Source organism: Somniosus microcephalus, chromosome 8 (genome assembly GCF_052327205.1).
Source record: "Somniosus microcephalus isolate GS21.2 chromosome 8, FLI_Smic_1.0, whole genome shotgun sequence".
NCBI classification, from domain to species: domain Eukaryota; kingdom Metazoa; phylum Chordata; class Chondrichthyes; order Squaliformes; family Somniosidae; genus Somniosus; species Somniosus microcephalus.
In genome coordinates this window covers 8,317,081-8,332,899 of record NC_140994.1, presented here as the reverse complement: position 1 = coordinate 8,332,899, position 15,819 = coordinate 8,317,081, and the positions used below count along the sequence as shown (strand labels likewise).

The following is a 15,819-nucleotide window of genomic DNA, read 5'->3' as shown; positions in this document are numbered from 1 at the left end:
ATGTCGTTGTTTGGTTCGTCTGCTTCCAATATCACCGATTCTGCGGTAGATGCAATTGGTACTTCGGTTTCATCGCCAGGTGTATCAGATCGTGGTGTGGAGTTGACTTTTTCCAGTGACTCTAGAATCTGGTCAGCATGGCGTCTTACAATGCTCACTCCAACGTCCACGGTATACATTAGAGGTCCTTGCCGTGTACAGATCGTTCCTGGCTGCCATTTCGCTGTGCGGTAGTCCCGGGCCAAAACTGGTTGACCTATCTTAAAACTCCTGGTCGGCCTTTCATTCATATTCTGAAACTGCCTGTTCTCCACATCTCTTCTGACGTTTGGCTTAACCAAATCCAAGCGGCATCGTAGTCTTCGATTGAAGAACATCATGGCTGGAGTTTGGTTGGTAACCGCATGTGTCGCATTCCGGTAGGCAAACAAGAAGTTATCCACCTTGTGTTGTAGGGGCATATCTTCATTACACATTGCCTTGATAGCCTTCTTGAATGTTTGAACAAACCTCTCGGCCAATCCATTAGTGGCTGGATGATATGGGGCGGATGTGTAATGCTTAACACCATTGTTCTTTAAGAACCTCCGGAACTCTTCAGACACAAACTGTGGTCCATTGTCAGAGCAAATCTGTTCAGGCAGCCCATTCCTGGCGAATATGGTTCGTAAAACTGTGATAGTTTTTTCTGTGGTGGTTGAGGACATTTTTATTACCTCTGGCCACTTTGAATGTGCATCCACCGCAATTAAAAACATCGAGTCCATAAAGGGACCAGCAAAATCAATGTGCACCCTTTGCCATGGAGATGAGGGCCACTCCCATGGATGTAGAGGGGCTTGTGGTGGGGCGTTTTGGACCTTCTGGCATCCTGTACAGCTCTTGGTCATCTCTTCGATTTCTCTATCGATTCCCGGCCACCACACAAACGCTCTGGCTAAGTTCTTCATTTTTACCCCTCCCAGATGACCCTCATGAAGCTCATTGAGCACTCTATCCTTCAATTTGGGTGGAATTTAAATCTTTCTGCTATCAGCAGCGGTGTAGGATTTAGGTGTTCCTGTAGGATAGCAACAATTTCGTTAAAACTCTTCGCCTTCGGTTTGGCTGGAGTAATCAGGTCCCACAATAGGCCGTACGTTCTTGCGCCCATTAAATTTAGCAATACCGATGCCTTTTTCTCATCGGCTATTTCGTTTGCCTCGCAATATACCTCGACTCTTTCCACATACGTGGTCCAGTCTTCTATTGCATTATCGAAGGCAGTGATATCGCCAGTCTTTGGCATCTTGAAAATCTAAGATGCCGCCTCCCGCGCTTTGCCTTCATCCCCGACGGATCAAAATGGCGCCTCCCACACTTTTCCTTCTTCCCCGCCGAGTTAAGATGGCGCCTCCCGCGCTTTCCCGCCGCTGCCGCTGCTGCCAACGCTGTTGCTGGCGATTATATTTATTTTACTATCCTGTAATGGCGATGCCCTATGGTCTTCGCGCCTCCCCGATCGCTGCTGCCAACGCCGCTCTCCGCGGTATTTTTATTTTTCTATCGCGCTCCAATATTTGCTCCGTTAATTGAAGAACCGTTCCCGTCGTGGAGCGGACCCTCTGGGACACTTCCCTCCCTCTTCTTAGGTCCGAACACTGCCCGGCTTCGAAGCACCGGCCGTGCCCTGTGTGCTCCACCCTCTCTCTCTCTCTCTTTGCTTCCCGACTCGCTGCCCGGCCCCGTTGCAGAGCCACCCGATCGAGCTCTAGCCCGCCGCAGCCCAGGAAGGATCAGTGCACGACCTGCCACCAGCCCGATTAGCTGAGAAACCACAGACTGGAGAACCAAACCTGGCTCTCGACAGTCTCTCCTGCACTTTTCAATTCGATGATTTGGAGGGCGGTTGCCCACGGTCGACGCCCGTTTCTCGAGTTTCTTTGGATTATTATTTTTTCTTTCTTCTGGCTTCGACCTTCAATAACGTCGTCTGAGGTGCTGCCGAGTTGCAGGTAAGTTCGTTTCTTACTCGCCGCCAGTATTATGTCCGTGTATAATTGAGACACGGACTGCAGGAGTTGATTATAACAAGTCTTTACGGAATGGAGACAACCTGGAAACTGAAACTACAGAAGCCTGCTAGGGCCTTTTATACAGGGGTGGTCACTGCCGGTACTGCAGTCTGAGACCAGTTATTCCCTTAAAGGTACATACACAACAGCAGGGCCACGCACTACTTCAAGGAATCCGCGCAGCCGGCTTCCAGCATTTCAATGTAAAAACCGCACATGCGAGATACCTTGAATGGCCCGTGCAGCTCCTTAAAGGGGCCGCGCAGGGCCAGAAGAAATTACAGGGAACATAGGATACAGATCAGCCGCGATCTCATTGAATGGCGGAACAGGCTCGAGGGGCTGCATGGCCTCCTCCTGTGTACATGAGAACCCCCCTCCCGTCATCTCAATCCCCCCCATCATCTCACCCCCCCATCATCTCAACAGCCCCCCTCCCACCCCCGCCCCCATTAAAATTCCCGCTTATATCATTATTTCTGACCCAGCTAAAAATATACAGGTATAAACAACATTGATAATATAAAAGTACATATTAGAATGAAATAACCCCTGTCTCGGGGGTCTGGGGATTACCTGTTCTCTCGGCTTCTGGCTTCATTTCATTACCTGGCCCATGTTACTCATTTCTTTCCTTGCACTCAGCCCCAAACTTTGACATTTCCCTCAAATCTTTTTTTTATCAGTCTCTACTCTGCTGTCTTCCTTTGATCCAGCTCCTTCACATTCCTGCAGCTTTTCAAACGTGGCTGTTTTAATGGGATTGTTAAACCCGTTCAAATGGTAAACAGAGGAGTCTGACCCAAATGCATTAAGCAATCTTAAAAAACAACACACGGAATAATTATTACTCCCAGCAGCCTCTCGTACTATTCGCTCCCTTGGTAAATTATTAACCTTGGGGTGAAAAAAATTACAGGATCTTCCTGACAGTTCAGAGGTTTACAACATAATTTTCTCTTTCCAAATTAGTTTCACAGAACTTTCCACAAGCTGGCTCGTCCCCCTTTGCACAATCAGGAAAGGCGTTTCCCTCACTTTTCATTATCTGGAAAATGTCAATAAACTTTCCTCCAATCCAACGGGAAGAAGCTCAAATTAATTTAACTTTTCTCATAATTTAAGTTTCGAATACTCTGCGTCATCGTGGTTCCTCCATATCCTCTCAAGGACAATGATAGCCTTCCTGTGGTCAGGTGACCAGAGCCCCATGCGATACTGACCTGTGCCCTTTTACAGCACAAATACAAGGGCCTAGAAATTCGGTGGGCTGCGCCACCAGTTAGCGCCTAAAGAGGGCACTCAGTGGCTTTAGCGCCACTGGCCGCGCCTCCCACGATATTTAGCTGGGGCGCTAATGGCAGCGTTAACCTGTTGCGCTGCGCCGCCTCCGATGACGTCATCGGTGTGCGCAGCGCCCCGCTACCGCCCCGATCGCGATATTTGGCAGCGACCGCCTCTGTAGCGCTGTTCGCAAATGGCGCCCGGTTCATGGGGCCTTCCTGTGGCGGCAGTGACGCAAATTAAGGTGGAGGTGCAGGGCGGCCGTTTTTTTCGGTGGCCGCCTGCCAGCACCTCCGTCCCCGGCCTCCTGATCGCCCCCCGCGGCATTGCCGGCTGTTTTCCGAGAGCCCGGCACTTCTCCTCGGTGCCGGGCTCTTTTGCTGGCATTTGCGATCTCCGATCGCACTGGTGCAGGCCCCTCCCCCTTAAGAATGGGAGAAAGGCCTGCAGTACCGCAGCGCGCCGTGCCGCAGCGTGTGGCGCTGTGGCACGTTGCACTGCGATATTCAGTTTCAGCGCCCTAAGAGGGATGCGGAGCGCCTCAAGCCTCGCCCCGTGTCACTCTTGGGGCGCTCAAGCTGAATTTCCGGCGGTCGCTACTGCTCCAAACGCTGCGCTAAATCCGGCACCCAGGCGAACTTGGCGCCCCATTTGCGGCTCAACCCAATTTCTCCCCCTAGCTCTTCTGAATGATGTCCTGCCACTCTGCAACTGCGACCGCTTCCTCATTTCCTGTCTTCTCGCTGCCCCCTTTGTGGAACAGTGTGAAGTGGCGGAAGGAGCCACAGGCTGATTAACAGTCTGACGGGCTGCGTAAATGCTCCTTCCATGGCCGTAACCGACTTTCTCCCAGCTGATGGGGGGGTGGGGGGGGAGTTAGTCCGATACGGCGGGAGGGTTTGATGGGCTCCCACAACCCATACGATGAGGAGGGGGGGCGGGGGCCACCCACACCCACCGGACGCAAGTATCCCGCTGGATGTCATAGATACATAGAAGATAGGAGCATGAGTAAGCCATTCAGCCCCTCGAGCCTGCTCTGCCATTCAATGAGATCATGGCTGATCAGCCAAACTCAGTACCCTGTCCCTGCCTTCTCCCCATTTCCCTTGATCCCTTTAGCCTTGAGAAATATATCCAACTCCTTCTTAAATATATTTAATGAATTGGCCTCAACTGTCTTCTGTGGTAGAGAATTCCACAGGTTCACCACTCTCTGGGTGGAGAAATTCCTCCTCATCTCAGTCCTAAATGGCTTACCCCTTATCTTTAGACTGTGACCCCTGGTTCTGGACTCCCCCGACCATCGGGAACAACCTTCCTGCATCTAGTCTGTCTAGTCCTGTTTGAATTTTGTAAGTTTCAATGAGATCCCCTCTCATTCTTCTAAACTCTAGCGAGTATAAGCCCAATCGACCCAATCTCTCCTCATACGTCATTCCTGCCATCCCAGGTATCAGCCTGGTGAATCTTCGCTGAACTCCCTCCATGGCAAGAACATCCTTCCTCAGATAAGGAATTCTGAGCTGGAGCGCCGGTTTCCAATCACCGGGACGTCTGCAAATGGTGTTCCGAACCCTGCACCTTCCGGCCCAGAGACGGGATTGTTACCACTGCGCCAAAGGCTCACGCCTACAACTGCATCACATCACCTATAACTGAGCTGTCGGCTATCAATTTCTCCATTCTAACCCCCGAGACAGGTGGTTATGGTACTAGACTAGTAAGCTCAAGAACACCGAGTTCAAAGCCCACCATGGCAGTTTGGGAACCTGAGTTCAGTTTTAAATAAAATCTGGAAATAAAAAGCTGGGATTAGCAAAAGGGAATGTCGTTAGAAACCCAAATGTTTGAAGATAGAAATGTGCCGTCGTTACCTGGTCTGGCTCATGTGACTCCAGTCCTACACCAATGTCGTTGTCTCCGACCTGCTTTTAAACAGGCAGTAAGCATGTCACCACTTTCTCAAGGGCAGATAGGGATGGCCTTGTCAGTGACATTCACATCCCAGGAATGAATTTAAAAGAAAGACTGCATTCCTAACTGGTCACTGTTCCAGTTAACAAATGTTCCCTTTTTTGGCTTCTTTATAAGTGTCAGCGTAGCTCAATTAGTCCGTGCGTCAGAAGGTTGTGGGCTCAATCCCACTCTGACTTGAGCACAGAATCTGGGCTGACACGTCACTGAAATGCGAAGGGTGTGCTGCATTGCTGAAAGTGCTGTTTTTCAGGCGACACCTTAAACCAAGGTCCGGCCCGCCTGTTCAGGACCAATTCCCTTATTTGAGGTGAGGCGGGGGGAGGTGGGTGGAGGGAGAGGCTGCGTTGTCTGTGCTGGTGCCCTGTTCTCGACCCTGCTGGACTCTGTGGGGTCAGGCCATCGAAACATTCGCATACACCTCCTGCACCTTGTCCTCAGTGTGCAGGGAGTGTGATGAGAACTGGTGATCAGGGCATAAGGAGTGTAGATGTACAGGAGGAGGCCAGTCAGCCTTTCAAACCTGTTTCGCCATTCAGTTAGATCACGGCTGATCTGTACCTCAACCCCATTGACCCGCCTTTGCTCCGTATCCCTCGATACTCTTGCCCAACAAAAATCTATCGATCTCAGCCTTGAATATTTCAATTGGCCCTCAGCATCCACAGCCTTTGGGGGGAGAGAGTTCCAGATTTTCACTAAATCTTTGTGTGAAAAAGTGCTTCTTGCTTTCACTCCCAAACAGCCTAGCTCTAATTTTAAGATTGTGCCCCCTTGTTCTGGATTTCCCCATCAGAGGAAATAGTTCCTCTGTATCTGCCCTATTGGATCCCTTTATCATTTTAAACACTTTGATTGGATCGCCCGTCAACTTTTTAAACTCAAGAGCATATAAAAGTGCGAAAAAAATATGTTACGAGAATGGAAAGGAAAAAGTTAGCAACAAGTTTGGGACAACAGCTAAAACTTGTGACAGCGTATGTTTGTGGCCACATTTCTCCACAATTTGGGTTACTTGACCATTTTCACACCAATTCGAGATGCGAGTCATGCTAAGACACTTCTCCACGGGGAGGGGAAATCACAACAGTCACTTTTGATTAAAATATATAAGATCCTGAGGGTGGATGTGGAGAGGATGTTTCCTCTTGTGGGAGAATCTAGAACTAGGGGTCACTATTTAAAAATAAGGGGTCGCCCATTTAAGACAGAGAGGAGGAGAATTTTTTTCTCACAGAGGGTCGTGAGTCTTTGGAACTCTCTTCCTCAGAGGGCGGTGGAAGCAGAGTCTTTGAATATTTTTAAGGCAGAGGTAGATAGATTCTTGATAAGCAAGGGGTGAAAGGTTACCGGGGGTGAAAGGTTATCGGGGGTAGGCGGGAATGTGGAGTAATCAGATCAGCCATGATCTTATTGAATGGAGCAGGCTCGAGGGGCCGAGAGGCCGACTCCTGCTCCTAATTCGTATGCTCGTATGTTCGTATGTTCACTTAACTATTTATAAGCTAACAACCCAGCCTGTGACCCTGGCTTAAACCCAAGATCAGGCTATGAATCTGAATTAGGTTTAAATTCCTGCTTGGCATGGCAAAACCAAGAAGGAGAAAACAAAGAGGTCCCCTACACGAAATTGGTGGGTTAAAGGCATCACCCAGAATGATACAACAACAATAACTTGTATTTATATAGTGCCTTTAACGTAGTAAAACGTCTCAAGGTGCTTCACAGGGGCGATTATCAAACAAAATTTGACACCGAGCCACGTAAGGAGATATCAGGACAGGAGAACAAAAGCTTGGTCAAAGAGGTCGGTTTTAAGGAGCATCTTAAAGGAGGAGAGAGAGAGGCAGAGAGGTTTAGGGAGGGAATTCCAGAGCTCAGGGCCCAGGCAGCTGAAGGCATGGCCGCCAATGGTGGAGCGATTAAAATCGGGCATGCGGAAAAGGCCAGATTAATTTGGAGCAGCGAGGTCCCAGGTTGAATTAGTGGTCCAGGCTAAGGAGCGGCGTTCTAATCAGTTTCAGTTCCCTGATGTAGGGCAGGGAGAGAGAAATTAACCAGATGAACAGAATTTTAAAAGGAGCAGAACAAAGGGCAAGGGGAAGGGAAGAGGGGTAAAAAATAAAACAAATCACATAGGGGAAATAGAAACAGAATGGCCTGGTGATAGTGAAAGAGGCGGTCGGAGAGATACTGGATGAGATAAAAATTGATAAAGAGGAGGTACTAGAAAGGCTGGCTGTACTTAAAGTAGATAAGTCACCAGGTCCGGATGGGATGCATCCGAGGATGCTGAGGGAATTGAGGGTGGAAATCGCGGAGGTACTGGCCATAATCTTCCAATCCTCTTTAGATACGGGGGTGGTGCCAGAGGACTGGAGAATTGCAAATGTTACACCATTGTTCAAAAAAGGGTGTAAAGATAAACCCAGCAACTACAGGCCAGTCAGTTTAACCTCGGTAGTGAGGAAGCTTTTAGAAACAGTAATCGGGGGCAAAATTAACAGTCACTTGGATAGGGGTGGATTAATTAAGGAAAGCCAGCATGGAGTTGTTAAAGGCAAATCGTGTTTAACTAACTTGCTCGAGTTTTTTGATGAGGTAACAGAGAGGGTTGATGAGGGCAATGCGGTTGACATGGTGTACATGGATTTCCAAAAGGCATTTGATAAAGTGCCACATAATAGGCTTGCCATCAAAGTTGAAGCCCATGGAATAAAAGGGACAGTGGCAGCTTGGATACGGAATTGGCTAAGTGACAGGAGACAGAGAGTAGTGGTGAACGGTTGTCTATCGGACTGGAGGAAGGCATACAGTGGTGTTCCCCAGGGGTCGGTACTGGGACCACTGCTTTTCTTGATATATATTAATGTCTTGGACTTGGGTGTACAGGGCACAATTTCAAAATTTGCAGATGACACAAAACTTGGAAGTATAGTGAACAGTGAGGAGGATAGTGATAGACTTCAAGACAACATAGATAGGCTGGTGAAATGGGCGGACACGTGGCAGATGAAATTTAATACAGAAATGTGCGAAGTGATACATTTTGGTAGGAAGAACGAGGAGAGGATGAGATACTTCAGTTATGTGGAGAGACTGGAGGAGCAGGGGTCCTCCTTAGAGCAGAGAAGGTTGAGAGGAGATTTGATAGAGTTGTTCAAAATCATGAGGGGTCTAGACAGAGTAGATAGAGAGAAACTGTTCCCATTGGTGGAAGGGTCGAGAACCAGAGGACACAGATTTAAGGTGATTGGGAAAAGAACCAAAGGCGACATGAGGAAAAACTTTTTTACGCAGCGAGTGGTTAGGATCTCGAATGTACTGCCTGAAAGGGTGGTGGAGGCAGATTCAATTGTGGCTTTCAAAAGGGAATTGGATAAGTACCTGAAGGAAAAAATTTGTAGGGCTACGGGGAAAGGGCGGGGAGTGGGACTAGCAGAGACCCAGCACAGGCTTGACGGGCTGAATGGCCTCCTTCTGTGCTGTAACCGTTCTATGATTCTATGGTGGAGAACAGGAGATGGTTAAATTGAATCATAGAATAGTACAGCACAGGAGGAGGCCCGTCAGCCCATTGGGTTTCCGCCGGCTCTTTCGAAGAGCAGTCCCTCTCCTCCGCTCTTTCCACATATCCCTGCAATTTTTTCTCCTTCAAGTATTTATCCAATTCCCTTTTGAAGGCTACTAATGAATCTGTTTCCACCGCCCTATCAGGCAGCGCATTCCAAATCCTAACCACACGTTGTGTAAAATAGTTTTTCCTCATGTCGCCTCTGGTTCTTTTGACAATCACCTTAAATCTGTTATCGACCCTTCAGCCATTGGAAACAGTTTCTCTTTATTTACTCCATCTAAACCCTTCATGATTTTAAACACCTCTATCAAATCTCCTCTTGGCCTTCTCCAAGGAGGACAACCTCAGCTTCTCCAGTCTATCCACGTAACTATAATCCCACATCCCTGGAACCATTCTAGTAAATCTCTCCTGCACCCTCTCCAAAGCCTCCACGTCCTTCCGAAAGTGCGGAGCCCAGAATTGGACACAATACACCAGCTGGGGTCAAACTCGTGTTTTATAAAGGTTTAGCAGAACTTCCTGTCTTTTGTACTCTCTGCCTCTGTTTATAAAGCCCAGGATCCCATGTGCTTCATTAACTGCTTTGTTAACCTCTCCTGCCACCTTCACAGATTTGTGCACAAACCCCCCCAGGTCGCTCTGTTCTTCACCCCCTTTAACATTGTACCTTTTAGTGTGTCTGGTCTCTCCTCATTCTTCCTACCAAAATGTATCACCTCACATTTCTCTGTGTTGGATTTCATTTGCCACGTGTCCGCCCATTCCACCAGCCTGTCGATGTCTTCTTGAAGTCTGTCACTATCTTCCTCACTGTTTACTACACTTCCAAGTTTCGGGTCATCTGCAAATTTTGAAATTGTGCCCTGTACCCCCAAGTCCAAGTCATTAATGTGTATCAGAAACAGCAGTGGTCCTAGTATTGAACCCTGGCGATCTCCACTGTATACCACCCTCCAGTCAAAAAAACAGCCATTCACCACAACTCTCTGTTTTCTATCTTTTAGTTAATTTTGTGTCCATGCTGCTACTGCCCCTTTTATCCCATGGACTTCAGTTTTGCCAACAAGCCTAATATGTGGTACTTTATCAAACGCCTTTTGCAAGTCCATATACACAACATCAACTGCACTGCCCTCATCCACCCTCTCTGTTACCTCATCAAAAAACTCAATCAAGTTAGTCAAACACGATTTGCCCTTAACAAATCCGTGCTGGCTCTCCTTTATTAGTCCACACTTGTCCAAGTGGCTGTTAATATTCTCCCAGATTATTGTTTCCGAAAGTTTCCCCACCACCGGCAGTAAACTGCCTGACCTATAATTGCCAGGTTTATCCTTCTCCACTTTTCTGAACAAAGGTGTAACATTTGCAATCCTTCAGTCCTTTGGCACCACCCCTGTATCTAAGGGGGACGGGAAGATTGTGACCAGCACCTCCGCAATTTCTACCCTTACTTCCCTCAGTAACCTGGGATGCTTCCCATCCGGACTGAGTGACTTATCCACTTTAATTACCGCCAGCCTTTCTAGTACCTGCTATTTATCTATTTTTATCTCATCCAGTATCCCGGCAACCTCCTCGTTTATCATAGCTTTGGCAAGTCCTCTTCCTTGGTGAAGACTGATGCAAAATGCTCAGTTAGTACCTCAGCCATGCCTTCTGCCTCCACCAATGGATTTCCATTTTGGTCCCTAATCTGCCCCTCGGTCCTCTGACAACCCTTTTAATAATGTTAATATGCCAGCAGAAGACCTTTAGATTCCCTTTTATGTTAGCTGCCAATCTATCTAAATGGCAGAACGGATTTGCACACGGGAAGAAAGAGGTATAATGAGAGAAATCAAAGAAATGAAAGACATTAAATGATGTTCATATCTATCTATCTATCTATCTATCTATATTATGTCTGTCTGTCTGTATGTCTGTATGTATGTCTGTATGTATGTCTGTATGTCTGTCTGTCCGCTATACACTCAAAAGTTATAGAGCGTACCTACACATATGTTATATCAAAAGAAAGCTGATGATCAGGGGAGTGTCATAGGTATATTTACTTTTTGGTCAGACAAAAATTGTTCGGACAGTATACAAAAAACGTTCAAAAATCCGCTCATTAGCAGTTGACCAACCCTACCGCTCATTAGCGTTGAGTGACGTGATGGTTGACCAATCCTACAGTTCAGTGACCTGATGGTTGACCAATCGGTGCATCACGGGTGGGACCTAATCCTGCAGCCTCCCGAAACTTCGCCGCCATTTTTTCCCCTGCTGTTCCTCAACAGCAAGCGGGGCAGCTGCGTTGGCCCGCCGGAGCGGGAGGTGAGTTGGGGTCACTCAGGCCGATGGGGTCACTCGGGCCGGGCCTCACAACCGCTTGGACCGAGACACAGAGCGGGGGAGCGTCAGCGGCCGGCCGTCAACCACGCGGCCCTCTAAACTGCCCTGGCAACGCCAGGCCCCCCCTGCTAGTGTAATATATTCCAATTCCGAGGAGGTATTCCACACTTTAACATCAGTCCGTGTTCTCCCGACAGACACTGCCTGATCTGCTGAGTGTTTCCAGTGTGTTATGTATTTGTTCCATGTAAAAGCAAGTTCTTTTCTTTCTCTACACTACACCACTCCATCCCAGTAAAGATCCCCGTACACTGCCCAAGTCATAGGTCTTAATTCCAAAAGTGAAGATTCTAATTCAACCGTCCATGTATCTTCACTGAGTGCAATTCAGCTTGAGTACAAAAATTCAGATCAAATAAAGCAAGCCCTTTCACCCCCACTATATAGATTTATGTATCAATCCCATTCCCATTCATTCTTATCGTATAGATTCCAGTGGATCAAACCCATTCCCATTCAATCCCAATGCATAGATTCCCAATGGATAAAACCCATTCCAGTCCAATCCCAATGTATAGATTCCCAATGGATCAATCCCATTCCCGTTCAATCCAAATGTATAGATTCCCAATGGATCAAACCCATTCCCATTCAATCCCAATGTATAGATTCCCAATGGATAAAACCCATTCCAGTCCAATCCCAATGTATAGATTCCCAATGGATCAATCCCATTCCCGTTCAATCCCAATGTATAGATTCCCAATGGGTGAAACAAATTCCTGTTCAATCCCAATGTATAGATTCCCAATGGATAAAACCCATTCCAGTCCAATCCCAATGTATAGATTCCCAATGGATCAATCCCATTCCCATTCAATCCCAATGTATAGATTCCCAATGGGTGAAACAAATTCCTGTTCAATCCCAATGTATAGATTCCCAATGGATAAAACCCATTCCCATTGAATCCCAATGTATAGATTCCCAATGGATAAAACCCATTCCCATTCAATCCCAATGTATAGATTCCCAATTGGTAAAACCCATTCCCATTCACTCCCAATGTATAGATTCCCAATGGATAAAACCATCCCCCTTCAATTGCAATGTTTAGATTGTCGATGGTCAAAACCTTTCCCCAGTGTATAAAATGGTCAAGTTAAATATAATACTTCCGTACACAATTTTAGATCAGGCATGAAATGTTTGATAATCTTCTTAATTTAAATACCTCAGTTCAGAGTCAACAGCAGTTTAGAGATTAAAGCGATTTGGTTTCAAAATCTTTTCTCTCAGACCGAATGACTCCATGATTATAGGATTATAGGTCCGTAAATGTCTTTTATTTGCTAAAGCAAATCACACACTTTACTCCAGGTGAGAAAGGTTTTCTTCCTTGAGATGTTTTTTAAAAAATGTTTCTTGCCATGTTGACAGGAAACCATTAGACTCCTGGCAACATGTTCGAAACGGCCTGGCTCATTTCAGTAAATGTAAAGTACAAACCAATAGCCTCCATGTTAGTATGCAGCAGCACAACAGCGAGTTACCAACCCTCCAGGATTGCCCTGGAGTCTCTGGGAATTAAACATTAATCTCCAGGGCACAGCTGCGAGTAACACCGGGAGAGAAAAATCATAGAGGCATTAAAAAGGATTGTGTGCACTTTACATTCTCTTTCAACACTTCTGCTTGTCAGATATAAAAATATCGGAGTTGGAGAAAAAGAGGCTGTTTGACCGGGTGGGGCGGTTGGGCGCGGGAGGTCCTGTGGTGAAACCTCCAGAAATACGTCCAACCAGAGTTGGCAACCCTGGTGCACCATCCAGCCGAGCGTAACATTTCTTGGGAAAGTCGGAGGACGATTCCCTAGACCTGACGCCATGTAAAGGCGTGGGAGCAGTGCAGGGCCCCCTCTACCCACCGCACATTGTGGGGATGGGCCGGAATCCTCGGGTAGGAGAGCGTGACTGGGCCGCAGAAATTGCATCAAGGAATTCTCTGAACGGTATGCTGAGCTCATTCAGACTCCGGCATATTTCTAAGCAAGAACTTCAATACCATTTGAAAGCATTCCTTGCATTTCTGCTCATAAGGGTCCAATAGTTCAAAGTATTAACAGCACAGAAACAGGTCATTCGGATCAACAGGTCCATGTCAGTGTTTGTTCTCCACACGAGCCTCCTCCCACTCTACTTTATCGAACTCTACCAGCATAACCTTCTATTCCTTTCTCCCTCGTGTTTATCCAGCTTCCCCTTAAATGTATCTATACTATTCGCCTCAACCACTCCCTGTGGTAGCGAGTTCCACATTCTCACCACTCTCTGGGTAAAGAAGTTTTTCCTGAATTCCCTATTGGATTTATTAGTGATTATCTTATATTTAGGGCCCCAGTATTTGCAGGACATTCTGGAGTCTATGACAAACCCTTTCAAAATCAGGTCACCTCTCAGTCTTCTCTTTTCAAGAGAAAAGAGCCCCAGGCTGTTCAGTCTTTCCTGATAGGTTTAACCTCTCCATTCTGATATCATCCCAGTAAATCTTTTTCTCAATTTCACAAGTTCCTCTATATCCTTTTTATAATATGGAGACCAGAACTGATCACAGTACTCCAAGTGTGGTCTAACCAAGGTTCGATACCAGTTTAACGTCACTTCTCTGCTTTTCAATTCTATCCCTCTAGAAATGAACCCCAGTGTTTCCTTTGCTTTTTTTTTAATGGCCTTATTAACCTGGTTAACGCAACAAGTAATTAAAGATGTGGCGTGTGTCTGTCTTATTTTAAATTAATAAGAGCTTCATTCCCCCCCGCCCCCGACACCCACCGGCCCCACCCACCCCCCCGCCGCTCACCCCCCCCACCCCCCACCCACCACCACCCCCCCCACTCACCACTCACCAGCCACCACCCACCGGCCCCACCCACCACCACCCCCCCACCCACCACCACCCCCCCCACTCACCACTCACCAGCCACCACCCACCGGCCCCACCCACCACCACCCCCCCCACCCACCACCACCCCCCCCACTCACCACTCACCAGCCACCACCCCGACTCCTCTGTGGGGAGATGCAGCCTGTAATAAGCCACACAGAGCAGAAAGGCCCAGATTTGATCCCTGGTCTTTGCTGAGTTAAGTGATCTCACTAGAGACAGCAAGAGGTGGAGGTGGGGGTGGAGGTGAGTGGGTGGGCGGGTGGGTGGTCGGTGGTGGGGGTGGGGGGTGGGGTGGGAGTGAGCTGCTGAGTTGTGGGTGGGGATGGGTGGGTGGGGGTGGGGGTAAGTGGGTGGGGGTGAGCGGGTGGGTGGTGGGTGGCTGGTGGGTGGGGGTGGGTGGGTGGCGAGTGGTGGGGTGGTGGGGGTAAGCGGGTGGGTGGGTGGCGAGCGGGTGGGCGGGTGGGTGGGGGTGGGCGGGTGAGTGGGGGGTGGGCGGGCGGGTGGGGGTGGCGAGCGGGTGGGGGGTGGGGGTAGGGGTGGGGGTGGGCGGGCGGGTAGTGGGGATGGGTGGTGGGTGGACGGGTGGGGGGTGGGCGAGCGGGTGGGTGGTGGGTGGGGGTAGGCAGGTGGGTGGTGGGTGGGGGTAGGCAGGTGGGTGGTGGGGTGGTGCCTAGAACTGACCTCTGCCCAAGGAAAGGGGAAGCTCCCGGGGCTCGCACATTAAAGCTAGTTACCCGGGTGACGCAGTGAGTGTTGTGGACACACTTGGCAAGTTTCGGTGCTTTCAGAAAATTGCTAAAAGGTAAAAAAGAAATCAATGAATATAAGAGAGCGGCTAACTTGTTTGCACTGAATTCCACCCCGCACACATATACATTCTCATATACAAATTTAAATTCAACAAACATCATTCACAATAAGTGAGAAAATAAAAGCTTTTAATGTGCTGTCAGCGATCTTACCTGGGCTTGCTGCAATCGAGGTCTGGAGTGTGGCGAGGAGCGAGCAGGTACTATATCTACACACTCAAAAGACTTTTGTTTTGAAAAGGAAGTAGTTGGTTATAGGTTGACTGAAGATTATTAGGGGCTGTCAAGCACAGCAATGACGTTTGAAAATGCATTTCCTTCACAGGACTTTACAGATAACGATTGCCTTCATCCTCTTGGCTGTTATCCAACTTTCACTGCTAATGTGTAACTAAACGTTCTCTTGTTTCAAAAGCACATGACAGCTCAGTGCCAGCACTGGGCGCAGAAGGACATAATGATTAGGAGCAGGAGTGGGCCATTCGGCCCCTCAATAGAACCATGGCTGAGCTTCGACCTCAACACCACTTTCCCGCCCAATCCCCATATCCCTTGATTCCGCTGGAATCCAAAGATCTATCGATCTCAGATTTGAATATACTCAACGACTGATCCTCCACAGCCCTCCAAAGATTCACCACCCTCTGAGTGAAGAAATTCCTCCTCATCTCAGTCTTAAATGGCCGACCCCTTATTCTGAGACTGTGACCCCTGGTTCTAGACTCTGCAGCCAGGGGGAAACAATCTCTCAGCGTCTACTCTGTCAATCCCCCTCAGAACCTTACGATGCAGAGATATCAGCTGGAAATGGTCAAAAACCCAGATCTTCTTC

General features: G+C 48.1%; 1 protein-coding gene across 3 annotated transcripts in view; it reads right to left on the bottom strand.

The window, feature by feature from the left end:
* prom2 (prominin 2) overlaps positions 1-15,230 on the bottom strand; it is a 238,101-nt gene extending 222,871 nt beyond the window's left edge. The window contains exon 1 of one of the 3 annotated variants that reach the window (XM_085994192.1): positions 15,141-15,230. The gene's annotated coding sequence lies outside the window, so the exon portion shown is untranslated. Of the gene's footprint in view, positions 1-2,630; positions 3,073-15,140 lie in introns of those variants that run through there. The other 2 variants (XM_085994191.1, XM_085994190.1) reach the window with 2 other exon arrangements.
* Positions 15,231-15,819: the final 589 nt, after the last annotated feature.